The 18533-nt window shown below is 44.3% G+C and overlaps 1 long non-coding RNA gene across 1 annotated transcript; it reads left to right on the top strand.

Annotated features, from left to right (window-relative positions):
• The first annotated feature begins 2445 nt into the window (after nt 1–2445).
• On the top strand, nt 2446–17738 carry LOC109732053 (uncharacterized). Its single transcript, XR_002225242.4, has 3 exons — nt 2446–2970; nt 3059–3210; nt 17465–17738. It is a non-coding gene; the product is annotated as an uncharacterized lncRNA (long non-coding RNA).
• The last annotated feature ends 795 nt before the right edge of the window (nt 17739–18533 follow it).

Here is an 18533-nt window from a genome sequence, read left to right as displayed (position 1 = left end):
TTCTTACCAGTTCTTACCCAGCAGCAGGCGGTGATCGGCAACCGATGTAGTCAAAACTCTCAAAGCTTGGATAGAGCGATTACCAGGGAGAGTCAAACGCACGATGTAGATGTATGTGAAGCTGGGAAGGCTTATAATATGGTAGCAAAAAGGGTCAGCAATAATCAATTCAGAGATGCAAAATTGAATAAACGCTCAACGACGGTACTGTGCTAGTCCTAGGCTAGACCGTGCTAGAGACGGGAGCCTAGAACACTATCAAAATCACGGCGCTGCACGTAAACAAGGAAAAAGCACATTGTGGAATTTTTTTTCGCTCTGTTTTTTTTGGCGCTCTTTTTTTTGGCGCTCCTCTTTTTTTTTGCGAAAAATCACTATAATGGCGAGTGTCTCAAAACTCTTCCCAGGTCAAAATGACAGGATGGGCACGGAATTTTTTGACTATTTTTTTCGAAAATCAGGGCAGCGACGACGAAAAAGTGCGACAAAAAATCACTATGTTGGCATGTGGCTCAAAAGACTCAGAAAAGCCTAAAAATAGGATAGGGAAAAAATATTTCCGGTCGCCGAAATTTTGGCCTAAAAACTGCCCGGGGGTCTCCAGACTCCTTTTTTTTCCGAGACCTACTCAGGCAAGGAAACACGAAAGGAAAATAGATGGATCTTGAAAACAAACCTAATATGAAAAGAACTCGGATTGGTGGTGGATATATGGTGGTGGGATATGGCAGCGGTGGTGGTATATGGTAGCGGTGGTGGTATATGGATACGGATCGGTAGTGGTATATGGATATGGATTGGTGGTGTATATGGATACGGATTCAGAGCGGTGGCGGCTAAGCGGTGGTGGTAGATGGCAGGGGCGATGATGATGGTGCGGTGGTGGCGTGACAACTTATGACCAGAACTCGAAACTCTAAAAGACAAGACTCTAAGACCAGCAACTTGACACGACGATGCAACCGCAAATTCAACAAAGCAAAAACCCTAAAAAGATTATGCAAAGGCTCAGATTGGTTCGGATATGATGAACTAACCCTAATTTTTTGTGGCTTTTTCGTGGACTGTAGGTATGAAGAACAGACTCGATCTAAACTACGAAAACTGTAAAATCTCACCGAGCAACCTGGAAATCTGATACCACTTGATAGAGGCAAAGGTGTCCTGATGTTTCGATGAGATGGTGGCTATCGTTTTCTGTGGGAGTCGACCTTGACGATCTGACTACAAACGTGCGAGACGTCGCGCCTTAGCAATCGCTAAACCAACTTCCGAGGGTTATTGACCACGCCGGAGCACGATCAACATGACCACGAGGGCCTGTTTCCTGCGAGCAAACGAAGAACAAGCAAGAAACTAAGATTGCAATCTATATATTGCGAAGATAAGAGGAAAGCTTTATTAATGAAGGTGGGGTTCTGTGACGCCTTGGTCTGGTCGTTGAACACAAACGAAGTACGCGAAGTTGCAACTATGACGAACTTTTGATCTAAACAAAACCCAAAGTCTAAACGGTTGCCCTAAGGGCTGTATATATGGAGGAAGAGGAGGGGATTTCGTGGCCCCTGGGGGAGGGGTCCGAAACCAATCCTATCTCTTGTTTCCCGACACATACGGACTCTAAAAACAGCCTATACTCAAGTATTTCGAAATTACATGGGTCTGGCCCAATAATAAGGTGACGCGGCACCTATAATAGCCTCTGGACGAAATTTATGAAGTGACATCTTGTATATTTCGTCCAAGGCTTCATGCACTCATTATGGTGGCTTCAAAGTCCTGAAATCATCACTTGTAACTCCGTTCTTGTTCCCCTTACGCATGTCATCATCTCCATGCTTGGTCTTGCTCCAGTGTTTATCTCTTTTATCCATGCTAGGGCCTTCATTTGTAAGCAAAACAAATGTATCCATTTTAGGCAGCATCATATTCTCATGAACATTAGAATCATTACCAAGAAACGAAAGTACCTGATAATTTAATTGGCGTGCGCGAGATCTAGTAATTGGTCCAGTATATGTAGTAGTAGGGGCTGTGGGTGTAACAATGATATTGATGTCCTCATCAGTATCAAACACAGACCATTAAACAATTTCATAAAAGATTCCTATTAGTAAAGGCAGTGCATTCTCAAACTTACATTTCTTAAAGATAAACCAAAATAAATATTGCACATCTATATCTATTCTCAGTCTCCCTGTATCAAAACCACAAAAGTGCACACGTTTGTTACAAAAATAGGAATAAGAAACGTACTTAACAAAAGTGCACACGTTTCTTACAAAAGAAATATGAAATCAATAACTCCTGAATGTCAGAATTCTAGCTCCTCGTCCCGAACGTCTTTGTCGCCGTCGCACGAATCTTAACGAGCCCACATCACCACGTCATCACCAGGACACGTTCGGATTTAAGACGGAGGCTCCCGAACGATTTTCTTATCCACTCCCATTCCCCCCACCCCCACCCCACCACTCCCCACTATGATTTAGCGGCTGGCATCCGGCGATGCGGGGGTGGCGCGACTGCCGTAGCTAGGCTGCGGGGAGGGCGGTTGCCAGCGAGCACCAGGCTGCGACCCAACAGGATGGCGACGACTGCCGGCCGGCGATGTGGGGGATGGCGCGAGTGCGGTGTCTAGGCATCGGGGAGGGCGGCAGCCGGCAGGCACCTGACTGCGGCCCAGCAGGATGGCGGCGGCCGACAGAGGCCGCCCGTGAGCACGCGTCGTCGGGAAGCTCCACGGCAGCTCGTCCGCATCTGGTTGTTCTGCATCTCGGGCCGGTTCCGACGAGCATGGAGCCACCACTGGCCCCTGCACCTCCATGTCTCCAGCCACCCGCCGGTCGCCCTCCTCCTCAGCTCTGCTGCCGCCAGCGCTTGCGTCGTCGGAGCGAAGAGTGGGGGGTCCTTGGCTCGCCGGCGCCGCCCAACCACCACGGGCGCGAAGATGGTGTACTGCTGCTCGAGGTACAACCCCCATTTCCCCATTGCATTTTTTTGAGCTTCCAACATTCCCTAGTGCAGCTTATATGATTCGCTTGCTGGAATCTGGCAGATATGGACCCGTGGAGAGAAACGCGCTTCACCGGCCATATCCGAGGCTTCTCCTCTAAGTGCTACATTGACGGTTTGCCTCCGGTACTGAATCTTCAGCGGCAAGGAGTTTGAGTTCGTGGGGCTCGCGCTCAGCTCCGATATTAGGGAAAGGTACCAATCGCTATGGTTCAAAACAAATGGTTGTGCCTGTTACCTAATCAGATCAGGCTCTGACTGAAGCTACTCCAGTATGCCCCATGTTGTGTTTACTCAACATCACAACAAGTATTTTGTCTATGCATCATGACATTTTCTGTTTTTTATACACAAATTTGCCATGTTTTTTTTAATGCTTTTTGCCATGACACAGAGATCATTTTCACTAAAAATTTCCATATCACTAGCCCCTATCATAGTCATAAGTTCCACACTGTAGGCAATTGTAGATTAAGAAGGGTTGGCAAATAATTGAACAAGCATATCTATGTTTCATAAAACATGGCAACTTTTGAATCTCTAATTCCTACCCTTTCGTTTTAGTAAGACCATTTGCCATGGCAAACTTTCATCAATTGACATGGCAAATTTACAATTTTCATTACCTACCATTTTCTGGTTTTAGTAAATAGTTGCCATGGAAATTATTGAAATGAATTTGATACGAATTTCCATACACCATGGCAAATTTCATACAAAGGATGGCATTTTCAATTAAAACACCATGGCAAATTTACATATCCATTTGCCATGGAAATTTGTTCATAATTATTGTGTTAATTTACATACTCGGTAATTTTCTCATTCAAAACCATGGCATTTTTAATTGGAATACCATGTCAAAATTTAATACAAATCTGCCATGGAAACTAGAAGCTTATGCTGCCATGTTTGTTTTGCTAATTTAGTACATGTTTTTTTAATAGAAGCTTTGTAGGTGTGTGCCATGGCAAGTTGAAGCTTAGGTTTCCATGACGACAACATTTGTGTTGTGTCTTTTTTGCCCTATCTATCTGAAGAGTGTTTCCATGGCAATTACATTTTTTGTTTGAGAACATGGCAACTTTGATCTTCTAACTTGACAAATATGCCATCTTCAAAACATGACGCTTCTTTTCTTTTGAAAACATGGCACCATGGCAACTTTGCCATGTTCAGAAACATGGTAAACATTGCTCTATATGACAACATTCATGTGATTTGCCATGGCACTTCTTTATCTGAAAACATGACAAACTTGCCATGTTCAAAAAGTTGCCATGGCAACTTTTCTTTTAATGACATGTCAAATTTTACTTAATTTTTTGACATGGCAAATTTATTGTATATATCATGGCAATTTTAATTTAAACTAGTGAGCTTGCACGTGCAATGCACGTTTTGGTAGAAATTCATTAGAAAATAATATTTAAATATGAAACTTACTTCCTCCGTCCCATAATGTAAGATGTTTTTTGGCACCAGTGTAGTGTCAAAAAACATCTTACATTATGGGACGGAGGGAGTACATTTTTAGTTTACATATAGCGATATCTTACATGAGCAATGGTTTACCGTACATTTCACATACTCTATGAATTTAAATCTTGATGTAATATGTACTTGACAAACTTTCCTAAAGCATATTGAAATTAAATCCGCCACCGGAATTCACCAATCAAGAATCTTAATGAACACCCGAAACATTTCTTCCTAACCTAGAAAAATACCTATTCCAATCCAGACACCTATATGGGGCCTATCAGATCATCGCAATGAAAAAAATCAGATAGGTAAGTTAAAATTAATCATAATATATTTCTCACAATATTACGACATCTACAGTTCACCATCATTTAGCTGCTGAGACCTTCGCCGGTGTTGCCCAAAAAACACCCTCATAGCTCAATGTTCTCCTTGACAACAATCTGCGGACCTAATCCTCTTTTTCTGCATCTTTTAGCTCATATCGTTCCTTCCTTCCAGGCTACATGTTATTTCTAATCATAATCTGCAATTATAAAACAAATAATGTAAGCTCACATACATTCTATAGCATATATATTTCAATTGCAGCTTCATACACAAGGAATATAGTAAGCATGCACAAGCAATGCACGCCTCGACTGATGTTACAACCAGATATGCAAATTCTAAAGATATTATGATTACACTAAAAATATGACAATCAACCTATAATTTGAATGATTTTCACGCAACACTACAATTTAGCATCATATCATGGAGTGAAGACACCTGATTACCTTAGTATGTCTTAATACACTAACCAGTTCTTGTACAACATAAGGGGTGCATGTTGTATGCAGCTTCATTCTTAGTGTAGTTGATTAGATGCACCAAAATTCTTATGTCACAACTATACTTTATGAGAACCACATGTCATTATCTTGAGAGTTTTCATGAGGTAGAAAAAAAAAATGAAATATTAAATATTCACCCTGCAAATTGGTTGGTTCAATTCTTTCTCGTTCCATGAGTGCACAAACCAAAAAGCAAAATAACCAGATAGACATACTACGTACATTGGAAACCAATTGAAATCATTCAGTGTTGATTGCATGCTTGTTTGTCTATGGAACATCTGTCTTGAAAGCAATTCAGTGACAATTGTTCTTCATAAAATCAACAGTTTGCTCGCTCCTTGTCTCAAGAGACAAAAATGAAACCAAATATATCTTTAGATAAGTAAATATAGAAATTTCATCTAAAAATATAATATAAAACCAATGTCAGCCATATGAGAGTTCCATTTTGATTCCTACAACCTCATCTGAAATCTCAACAAATTAAAGTACATTTATGCATATTCATCAATGACAAAATCATTCAAGTTCGTGTATGCTATAAAGCAACGAATCTGATCTATCTAAATATCATGAATAGAGAATCACAAACTGCACACCCACAAATATAGTATTTACGACAATTATTCCAAGGGAAAACAAGCTTTAATAAAAAAGGCTCGATCATATTTATCCTTCAAGTTCAAACAGAATCACTATATCAACACATGAACAAATAATCACTTCCTTTCAGATTTGCCATTCTAATTCATCACCACAGAACAAGCATATATTTCCAACATACGTGACCAAACTACACTTATGAAATGAGGCAAAGTAGCGTACGAATATTTTGCCAGGGTGTTTTTTGTGAAGGAGTATAAAGTCCTAATGTATAAGATTGTGCAAAACAAGGACCGGCGTGGTGGATATATGAATTCCTCTAAGGTTAGCTGATGGATGCAACTCCAAAAACCAAGCATGCTTTATTTTGAACAAAAGGTCCATGCCAACTTTATTAGACAGACATCAAGACAAGTGGATGATAGTCAGACATTCATTGGAAAATAACTGCCAGTATGACAAGGCTTTTTGTCACTGGAATTTAGTCTTTCAACTTTATAAAGATTGGCATATAATTGTATGCTGCTAACAAATGGCCCAGTACAGCGGTATAAATAATAATGTCGTCATCAAGTCTAGGTCCTAGATTGTTTAAATGGCAGTACTGTTCATGAAACAGGCAACCCGCGGTTCAATAAAGCATCTAATTTACATTAAATCTAAGATCGGATGTGATTGATCTCTCTATATCTTACGGCTGAGCTGATCATAATTACAGAAAACAACATCAAATAAATTTTTGGTCTAGATCAAACACCACCAAACAATCTTCAGCAAGGATAGCTAGAATGGATTTTATCTCCAGTAATATTGGAACAATGACTGCAAACAGAGGAGATGGAGCAGGACTTGCATTACCAGAATAATGCCGGTGTTGACCTGCTGCCCCGGTGACACGATGCCAATGTCATTCAACACGTCGTGCTGGTGATGGTTGGGATGTTGACGGCAGCTGCCACATCCAGGCCATTGGTGACGGGATGAGAGGACGTGTGCGGCATCACTGAACACGCAGATTGCTACCACAAAATAGTTCATCAATCTAAATTATCCTGTCTAGAGCTAGCTCTGAATGTCCAGTCAATTGCATCTAAGGCGAGCAGTCGTACACCAACCTGAATATCATGGAACAGGCGTCCACTTCTACATCAAACTGCCTTCCGTTGCAGTTTGTTCTCTTCTCCTGCATGCATCCTTTCCCCCATCTCATATCCAGCCTTCTTACTTGTACCCACAGCCGGTCTCTGCCCACAACGCCTTACTTCTCCTTCTCTCCCTGCCAGCACAAACACTGCAAGGATTTTAATAAAAAAATTGATTGGTTCAGCATAAAAACATTTTTTGCTAATTCATCATAGTCAGAATATCCTCACTACTTCAATCAACCACTGAAACATTTTTTGCTAATTCATCATAGTCAGAATATCCTCACTACTTCAATCAACCACTGAAACGGTACCATAAACATCACAAATTTGCAAATAAAAATTGGAAGGAAGGATAAGTGGAACACCAGTTGTGTGGCAGTGGAATAATTGAAAGTTATGGACCAAGAATAATCCAAATCGAGTTTCTATCGTTCGTCATGTTCATCTATGAATCCATACACCATCTAGTTTTCCAGACTGGGATCCTGAATAGAAAGACCAAACACACCGAAGCAAATCAACTAAAGGCGCAAATATAAGTATGAGTCGGCTACTCAGAGTCAGAATTAAGAAAGTAACTCATTTAGGGAATTTCAACGAACCTATCACTATAAAAAAAGACACATCTGTGACATTTTGGGCCGAACGAAATTTTTTCTGTCATGCTTATGACACTTCTATGAGATAATTGTGACAAAACCCGGTATCATCATAGATGTGGTGGGCTCCTACTTCTATGACAAAAAATCATGACAGAAAATGGGCTTTTCGTCCTGGGCGGGCCGGAGACGCAGCTGCATGACATTGTTTGGGCCGTCCATGATGAAAAAAACCGTGGTAGAAGCGAGGGCGAGGAAAATATCGGGGAATTCCCGGTTACGGTGGGTGGTTGGGGGTCGAGCGATGCGCATTTCTCTCGTACATGTACGCGCGTGGGTGCGAGGCGTTGGGCTCTAACTGAACCCGAGCGAGGCGGCCGCCTATTGAACCCGAGCGATTGCACTGCAGGCTACGCGTTACTGAATCCGAGCGATCGATCGATGGCTGTTAACTGAACCCGATCGAGCGATTCCTTCGCTGCTGCTGCTAACTGAAGCCAATCGAACTTGCTGTCTCTTGATGAACAGTGAGCGTTGTTTTGGGGGGGGGGGTTGGATGAATAGTTCCCGATGGGGGGTGGATAACAGGACCCCGTGGTAGTAGAGGCCATTGCTGCTGGATGAACAGGACCCCGATCGATCGAGCCGGTTGGGGGTGGATGAACAGGACCCCGTGGAGGGCTGGATGAACAGGACCCCGTGGAGGGCTGGTTGAACAGTAGCCGGTGGAGGGCTGGATAAACAGTAGCCCGTGGAGGGGTGGTTGAACAGGACCCCGTGGAGAGGGTTGGTTGAACAGTAGCCGGTGGAGGAGCGGTGGAGGCCGGATGAACAGTGGCTGGTGGAGGCAGGAGGGGAGACGCCATGGATGAACAGTCGCAGGTGGAGCTGGAGGAGGTCGACGGTGGATGAACAGTAGCCCGTGGAGGCTGGAGGAGGTCGACGGTGGAGATGAATAGTATCCTGTGGAGTCCCGTTTTGCGGTACGCCACACCCTTCCCGATGAACAGGACCCCCGTTTCGACTGTAGCGCTCCAACACAAGTTCGTTTACTCCGTTTTGCGGTACGCCACACCCCTCCTGATCAACAGGATCTCGTTTCGACAGTAGGAGGTCCAAGAGAAGTTTGTTCCTCCGTTTTGCGGTACGCCAGACCCCTCCCGATGAATAGCATCCTATTTTGACCGTGGTCGGTCGAACACAAGGCCGTTTCCTCCATTGTGCGGTACGCCAGGCTTCGTTTCGATCGGCTGTTCTGTCCAAGCCGGTTGGCTCCCGATGATGAACACAACGTATTTCGTTGCCTCCCGATGAACACGACGCATTCCATTGCCTCCCCATGAACACGACGATGACGTAGTTTCTCCGTTCCGACCCAACCATGTACGCGAGCCCTGCTGTACGTATGCGCAAGTAGCCGTTCAAGACCCAGCCCGTATGTACGTACGCGGCCGTATTTTCTTTCTTGCACCCTGGCTGTACGTACGTGTACATGCTACGTGCGTGCTCTACTACGACACATGCGCGCCTCTACTAGGACAGGTGCCCTTCCTTACATGGCCACGGTTCATTGCTGTAGTCTGCAAATAGACCGATCGACTAGTATGTACGTACACGTTCGCGACCAGAATGACAACGCTACGTACGCTTTGACCAGGTGGGTCCCGACTGTTAGGCACTTCCTTGCGTGCGAAGATGTAGCTGGTGGGTCCCAGCAGTCAGGGAGGCGAATCATTTTTTTTCCGTAATATGGACGCACTTCCTTGCGTGCGAAGATGTAGCTGGTGGGTCCCAGCAGTCAGGGGGGAAACGTTTTTTCGAGAAATACGTTGGCCCATCCGGTGGGTCCCTGCTGTCGTGTGGAGGAATCATTATTTTCCGCGTAATAAGGAGGCACTTCCTTGCTGCGGCCGTGGACCCAGCTGTCAGCCTCTCCACGTACAGTACTCTTCCGATGGAAGTCGTTCCTTGACCACGTTGACCACGCCGTGACAAGAGCACCAGGGCGGTGGACGACGGCGAGGCCTAGGAAGGGGACGGCGCGGAGCTGGAGAAGATGCGACAGTGGATGCACACGCGGAGAGGAGTATGATGGTTCATTGGTTCGGCCGCGTTGTGAGGCTGCCATCGCCGCAGAATAGCAGGGGGTGTGGGTGAGTAGAGGGATGGCCTGGCCAGCGATGGGAGTAGTAGGGGGCGGTGAGGCCTCCGCGGCATCACAGCCGGCCACGGGAGGCAGGAGCACGCGGCACGACCGACGCTGGTTTGGGCGGCTGGAGCAAGAAGACCAGAGGTTGAAGAAGCACTACGGCCGTTGGATGGACATCGTACGGTCACTGGAGCTAGAATCGTTCATATTGACTAAGTTGACAAAGTCCTCCGTCCCCGTGAACTTAGTAGGCCCACAAGTCAGCCTCCCACTATGGTGGGTCCCAGCTAGCAAGGGTATGCATTTTTTTGTGCGTAATAAGGAGGCACTTCCTTGCGTGCGAAGATATAGCTGGTGGGTCTGACCTATCAGCAGGGGGAACGTTTTTTCACGAAATACAAAGGCCCTTTCGGTGGGTTCCAGCTGTCAGGTGGACGAATCATTATTATTTGTGTAATAAGGAGGTATTTCCTTGCGTGCGGCCGTGGACCCAGCTGTCAGCCTTTCCACGTACAGTCCATTTCCGATGGATGTCGTTCGTTGACCATGTTGACCACTCCGCGCCGAGCGCATCCAAGGTGGTGGACGACGGCGAGGCCCCGGGCTGGGTGAACAAATAATGTAGCGTCCATGCGGCCCATTGATTTTTTCATAAAAAATTACAGGCCATTTGCACTTTCTCGAAATACACGATATTGCTAGGCTGATTCTAATTATAATGTTGGGTTGGGCGTAGCAATATTATCAAAAAATAAACAGGGGCTGAGCATTTTGTTATAAATATATTTAAATAATAAGTGATTTATTATTACATTGGTCCTTAAATCTTACCAAGCTTTTATACACAATCATCAAGATTTTCGTTGCCAAAAAATTCAGGATTTTATTGTTAAGAAATTATTTTTATAAGTTAATAAGATGTGGGATATTGTTTTCTTACATATGTAAGTATCTGTTAAATATATGATGACAATAACAATATTATATAATAAACATATCAAATAATTTAAATATATATAATATAGTTAGAAGGGAAACATAAGTTGGACCAGGCGTTCCTATTCTTATATAGAAAAATAGAACAGACCTCTGCGTTTTCTTAAAAAAATACATAAATTGGGCTGCCGATGTTTCAGGAAAAATAAAACCTCGGATAGGAGGTCCATAGTCCGGTCGATACATGATGGCCCTTAAGAAAATACAAACCGACATGTCGTGGGTTGCGCATGTTAAAAAATAAAGCCTAGACGGGGCAGCCCACAACCCAGCTGATACTTGCTGCCCAGTGATAATAAATGATACCTTCCAGCTCCCCGGCTTTGTTGTGAATTTATCTCCTTTAGTAACTATGTTGAAGCACCTAAAAAAATTAACTATGTTGACAAACTCGTGGGCCCCAACGTCAGTATAGCATTAGGAGGAAGTATTTTTTTAATGAGGGACTTGCTTGCGTACGGCCATAGACCTGGTGGGTCCCGACTGTTCGCCTCTCCACGTACAGTCGTCTCCAGATTCCTCTCGTTTGTTCAGCATGTTCACAACGTCAGATAGCGGCGCCGCGGCGAGCGCACAAAGGCGCAGAGGACATCGGACCACCTGAGGCAGTGCCTTATTTGTAACGAAAGTACTGTACTAGCCCAGTGGCCAAGTGACACTACCCGACAACTGCTTCGCCCGGGTTCGATTCCACCTGATGCAGGGAAAATATCTCCAAATTTTTTGCCTCTGCCATTATTGACATGTGGGTCCCCATTGTCATCTACGCACACCATGTCCAGCACTTGCCAAAACTTCATCCCTCGTTTTCTCTATTTTTCGCATACTCGACATCGTGTGGGCATGTAGCGACCAGACCTTAAACAGTCTAGTCTCTGTGCATCAGTGTCATCTCTGGATCGGTAATGCTGACACGCACAGTACTTGAAGGATTTATAACAGAGTAGCAATCACACGCTTATTACATCGAATGTCTCAAAAGAGAACTTATTACAATAAATACGGCTTAAGGCCATCTAAAAACGATAACATCGGAAGGCTTGGAAAATAAAGTGAGTCCATCAACTCCAACGGCATCACTGAGTATAAGACCACGACCTATGGCACCTTACTCGTCGTCTAAAAAGTCTGCAACATGATACGTTGCAGCCTGAAAACGGGTCAGCACATGGAATATGCTGGCAATGTAACACATAGAGAGTAATGAACAGAATAATGCTATCACTACATGCATGTTTAGCTGGTGTAAAGCTCTATGGTTACAGTTTTGCGAAAAGCCAATTTTTCCCTACCACAAAGGAATAAATTTTATTTAACTATTATGGTGGTTGTTAAACATTGAGAAGGTACCTCCAACTCAATCCCAATTAAGAATGTGATTAACCCAATCAAATTAAATTAAGTAACATGATGATGAGATTCACATGATAATCTAAGAACTAGATACTCAAGATGTCCATAACCGGGGACACGGCTAACCATGATTAGATTGTACACTCTGCAGAGGTTTGCGCACTTTTCTTCACAAGACTCGATCGCCTCCGCTTGATTTCTTGCACTACATGGTGTTTGAGAAACGGATGACCGAGACACAGTCTTTTAGAAACAATACTCTTTACTCCGGATGGACAGTTACACCTACTTTTTCCTACATCTACTAGTCCACCTCTTCAAGAGGTCATGTAACCTACTCAACTATGCTAGAGCCCATAATAGCTTGTGGCTGCACACGGAAGTTTCTAGCATGAAAAATCTCATGATCCCTTTGAGTCTGGGTGGCGGTCCATAGGATGATCACACGGGTACTTCGGGATACCCAAAAATACAGGCAACACTGGGTTCTCCAGGTGCCTCAATCCACCCAGATGTAAATTAAAGTAGCCACCTTAAACTGAACCATTAATTAACAATCTTACATCTGTCATGGAAAAATTCACTCAAACCCAATCCACGTCTACGAGCATAGCATAGCAATATAAGTAAACGTAGAAGTAATTCCCAATGGTTTGATATAAACAGGGCAATAGGTACTACCTCATCTACTTCCCAAAACCCACATTTTAATCAGATCTTAATCATGCAATTGTTTGAGGATTGATCTAATGCAATAAAACTGGGTGGTAAAGAGGTATGATCAAAGTGTTACTTGCCTTGCTGATGATCCGTGAAACCTAGAGACTCGTAGTAGCACGCTTCGCACTCTGGGTACTCTATCGCAAACAAACAACACATACATAAGCAATCAAGCAAGGGTGCACGGGTAAAACTCATAATAAAAGATCTAATTAGAAAGTTCAACTTAAGAACTCCGGTTTGCAAAAAGAATCAAATCGAATGAAGCAACGAAACTCAAACGACGCGAAAGAAACAAGCTTTGTTTACTAATCTGGACCTAAATCAAATTTTACAGTAGCGAAAACTTGTTTGAGTTGGTTAAACAGAAAGAGGGTTTCGAAACGAAACTCTAGGCGCTTGAATCGCCTGATTCCGATAAACGAGCGAAAAGTTATACTAAAACGAAAAACAGATCTGAAATCGCGATCGAAAATAATCGTGAAAAATCCGAGAAAAAGAAAAACCGGCGAACAGGCTAACGAACGGACGTTCGCTGTCTGCGGTTAAACGACGAAAACCATTCGTTAAAACAAACGTACGGACGAACGTCCGCGAAATAGGCTAAACCAAAAAAAATTGATCTAAAAAAATAAACCGGGATTTTCTAAAAAAACACGCACGGTTTTCTGGAGAAAACCGGCGGCGGCGGCTCCGGCGTTGGGCGGGGTCGGCGGCGGGGCTCCGGGCGGCGGCGGGGCGGCGGGGGCGGCGGTTCGGCGGCGGCGGCTCCGGGCGGCGGGGCGGCGGCCCGGAACCGGCGGCGGCGGGGCGGCTCGGCGGCGGCGGCGCTAGGGTTTCGTGGGGGCGGGCGGCTTGGGCTGGCGGGGCGGCCTCGCGGCTTATAAAGGCCGGCCGGGCCAGAGTCCTAGCCGGACACGGCCCGGTAGGTCGGTTCGTTTTTTTATCGGACGTGCAGAAAAAGAAAGAAAAGAAATACTAAACGGACTCCAAAAATCCCGAAATAAATTTTCCCCGTCCTCTAAAAATAAACCGGACAAGATGAACATTTATTTGGGCCTAAAATGCAATTTTGAAAAATGCATATTTTTCCTAATTCAAATAAAATCAAATAAAACCCAAATAAAATCAAATATTTGTTTTTAATATTTTTCCTCCAATATTTCATTATTTGTGAAGTCATTTTATCCCCTCTCATATATTTGATATGAAATATTTTCGAAGAGAAAATAATAAAAACAAATGATCCTATTTTTAAAATTTGAGAAAACCCAAATATGAAAATAATGAAATCCCCAACTCTCTCCGTGGGTCCTTGAGTTGCGTAGAATTTCTAGGATCGCAAAACAAAATGCAATAAAATATGTTATGCATGATGATCTAATGTATAACATTCCAAATTGAAAATTTGGGATGTTACAGGGCATTTTGAAAATAGCATATCTTTTTGACCGTGCATCATATGAAGATGTGCTATGCATGAATGTTGATTAATATGATGTTAACTGGCCGGTAGTTCCATTTTCGACCATGAATAAAACTTCCAACATGATGTTATCCTTGTTTGAAAAGCCGTGTTAATATAAATGCTCTGCCTCTGAAGGTTGAAGTTTCTTATCTGAAAATGAACTTGCAGTTTCTTATCTGAAACTGAAACTTGCAATTTATCTATGAGAATCACATTGTCTGCACTTTTATACTCCTATGATACATTTCTTAAGTGCTAAAAATAGATCTCTAGAATTCATAAAATACTTCATATGCTCAATACTGCAAATCAGAAATTCAAAAGACATTCATATATGAAAGTACTCTCAAAATACACAACACAAAACACAATTCACAACCTGGAAATACTGACAACCCTAAGCTCCTCCTGACAATTCACAACCTGCCCGACTATTGGGCGGGGGGGGGGGGGGTAGTCCCCTCCTATACCTCTGCGGCAGACAGCCGCCCCGTGAGATGATGTGAACAGCGAGGGAGAGGATGGCGGGGAAGCATCGTCGGTCCAACTGCTTTTCTCCTCTTTGTAGTTGGGTTCGGTCGACGAAGACTCCACCGGCTCGCTCTGGCACGACACCCTCAGAAACGGCACCCTGGAGATGCTCGATCCTTCAATCTCTGGTGGATGCTCCATCTGGGATCTATACTCCCACCACCGCTCCCTCACGATCGGATTCGGTGAATCTGTTTGCTCCATGGCCCAGAGGAGCAGCTCTATGTACTCCCGCACGACTCCCTTTGGGAGTATCGCCACCTTTTCGCTCTGTTGCAGATATTTGGCCATGGATGTCGCCGTCGCCGCTAGTTGGTCCTTGTTGTCAAACCAAGACTGTATCTCCAACATTCTAGCTAGCTTCACAGGGTCGCCGTCTACGATCCTCACGTATCGGTTGTACTCCTCCATCGATCTACTTCTCCACAGCACCTTCACTCGCCGGCGATGGTTTTTGAATGGAAGAGGAGAGGAGCAGCGCTGGTTTTGGATTAGAACGGGAGAGGAGCGACGATGGTTTTGGATTGGAATATGAGAGGAGGGGCAGTGGTTCTGAATGGAAGAGGAGAGGAGCAGCACTGGATTTAGATTGGAACAAGAGAGGAGCGGCGATGTATTTTTTTGTTTTGCGTATTTTGGGTCAAAGTTTGACCACATACTATATTTGACAAGAATAATGTGAATGCATGTCACCAAAAATTGTATCATTTGGTTCGTATCTGAATGTACTTTCAAATTATATTATTTTTGCAACATATAACATATATTTTATTTGTGAAAATCATGGTCAATTACGACCCAGAATAAAAGGGAGACTAGTTAATGTGGGTCGCTTTCTTAATTGAAGGGTAAATTGATTTTGATATTGATCCAGTCACAGCGCGCCGTCCCTCTCCTCCAATCCAAAATCGCTGCCGCACGCTCCTTCCCCTCTTCTCCATTGCAAAATCACATCCTCTCCTCTCCATCATCTTCATTCCAAAACCGCCGTCACACATCTCCCTCTTCTCCATTGCAAAACCACCTCCTCTCCTCTCCATCATCTCCATTCCAAAACCACTGTCTTGCCTCTCCCTCTTCTCCATTGCAAAACCACCTTCTCTCCTCTTCATCATCTCCATTCCAAAACCACTATCTCGCCTCTCCCTCTTCTCTATTGCAAGACCACCATCTCTCCTCCCATCTTCCAAAGCTAGCACCGGACCGCTGAGAAAGACATCTATGGAGAGGATGCAACAGCGATTCAGGCAGATCGCCGGCGGCGACCAGGCAAAGTTAGCCAGGTTGAAGGTGATCCTTACTTGGTTTGACAATGAGTGGGAGATTTCGAGGAAGGTGAGGGCCAGGTGGCAATGTATGCGAAAGAGCGAGACGACGGCGATGTACTCCTCGGCGGCAGTCACGCCGCAGTCCTTCGAGTTCATCGAGTATCTCCTCTGGGCGATGGAGCAGACAGATTCGCCCGGGGCGAAAGTTAGGCGGAGGTGGTGGGCGTACACGTCGAAGGTCGAGCACCCAGAGGATAATGAATCGATCGAGTACACGTCGAAGGCAGAGCTAGCCGGAGCCATAGGATTTATTCGTTCTCCCACCGCAAGAGGAGGCCGGATGGCGCGACGTCACTTCCCCGCCGTTCTCCACGGTTCACTCGACGCTCGACTCGTTTCAACGGTGGCGGTAGGGTTTAAGGTAAGCTTCGCACTAACCTAATCTTCCATCTGCTCATGCTTACAATCAGTGTGATAGCTAATGAAAATCATGCTTACAATCAGTCTCCAAGTACTACACCAATCACCTTAAAATAGCTCTGGACCTTTGGGTCAAAGTTGTGACACCGTGTACAAATAAAGAAAAATAGATTGGTTCTTCTTTTAGAAAAGAGTACTCCCTAGAAAACTGCCAATATAAGCTACTAGTGTTTGGTTATAGGATTTGCTGCCGAGAAAGATCCGTCCACAGAGAGCGCCACACATCCCACTGCTGGTGGTGGATGCCAATGCATGCATGGAGCATGGTTGGTGTCGGTAATTTTTACTTGGCACACCTTGCACTCTGCATATATGCCGGTTCCATCCGTACATTTGTGTAGTTCCACCAAAATGCAGCTGAATAACCCTGTTTGCACAGATAATGAAAAAGCGTGATTACATTATATTGGCACTAGTTGATGAAACATACACTAATAAATAGAAGAGAATACTATGATAGTATCATAGTATGCCATGCTGCGAGGGTGAGATGGGCCCTGCGACGCCTCATACGGTACGCCTCATACTGGAAATTGACCCAAGTTTCCCCGATACATCTTCTGCCAGTGATGAACATCAGTGCACAGCGGTAGTACAAGGAGGGTCCTTGAGACATTCCAATCTCTATTTTTGTTCAAATCAACTAAAATTAAGCACCTCAGTTTGCCGAAATGCTTAAACATTAAAAATGGGACTAGTTGATGAAACATATACTAAGAAAGAGAAGCACTTTCTTTGTCTACATTGGAAATGAAATGATAGAGAGGACACTTGCTCTATTTTAACTCTATTATTACTTCATTTTATCAGTGGCACTAGGGTCGAGCAGGTGGCAAACAAGGTGTACCGTGCATCGCAAGGATGGAGGCCGAGGGTGCTTTGACTAGGATGCTGAAGCTGGCTCTTTCAGTCCCTATCTCCCCCCTGATGTTTCTGTGGTAGCATTTGGGTTCTAATCCAAACTTGGTCGAGCTGGTGCTGCGTCCCTCTACCTGCATAACTTGTCTCCTGCTAGTACTCAGTCCGTTCTAGTAGTAGTTGCATAACTGCCCGTTTACACTGAGATGTTGTCAGATAATGGTTCTCTATGGTTGGGTTTCTTTAATGAAATCGGAGGAAACCCCCTCTTTCGATATATGAAAAAAATCAATGGCACTAGCGGTGCCAAAACATTGCCTCAAATTAATAGTGCCACTAGATTAAGGTGCAAAATAATAACATTACTGCTTTATCATGGCAGTGCCAAAACAGTAGCACAAGAGCAGACTCAACATGCAGGATCTTTGGCAAACGGTTAGACCAAAAAGGAACATACCTCGTGATGGGAACCATATCTGCAGTCAACGCCGTCGTAGAAGGGATGACACCAGTCGCCAACATGGATGATTCAATTCATGGGACCTTTTGGTGCAGTTTACCTAAAATGAAGCAATGTCCCATGAGCTAGCAGCTTTTTCTTCATTTTTTAAAGGGTTTCTATCAGTTTTGCCATCTGTTGTATAACACTACTTAGTTTTGCCACTAAAAATTTTCACTACTCAAAAATGCCATTGTTCCGTTGGACACAACCTCAAAAAGACCATTTTTCACCGTTATCGTCAGGTCAATGGACGTTGACCGAAGGTAGATGATGAAAATACCCTTATCCCATTTTTCAACTCCCCTTTCTCTCTCTTTTGACTTGTGGGCCCATCTGTCAGGGGCGCATGAAAAGAGAAAATGAAAATTGGCAGTGCGGGGCTTCGAACCCAAGACCACGCCCTGCACGCCGCGAGAGCTAACCAGCTGAGCAACAGAAATCTTTTGATGTGAAAGGAGATACATCCCTTATATCGTGTAGATGGAATAGTATTCCAACACAGCAGCGTGTCATGTCTTT

The sequence above is a fragment of the Aegilops tauschii genome, chromosome 1, assembly GCF_002575655.3.
Source record: "Aegilops tauschii subsp. strangulata cultivar AL8/78 chromosome 1, Aet v6.0, whole genome shotgun sequence".
Taxonomy (NCBI): Eukaryota; Viridiplantae; Streptophyta; class Magnoliopsida; order Poales; family Poaceae; genus Aegilops; species Aegilops tauschii.
The sequence above is the reverse complement of the archived record's forward strand: the minus strand, read 5'-3'. Positions and strand labels throughout refer to the sequence as shown.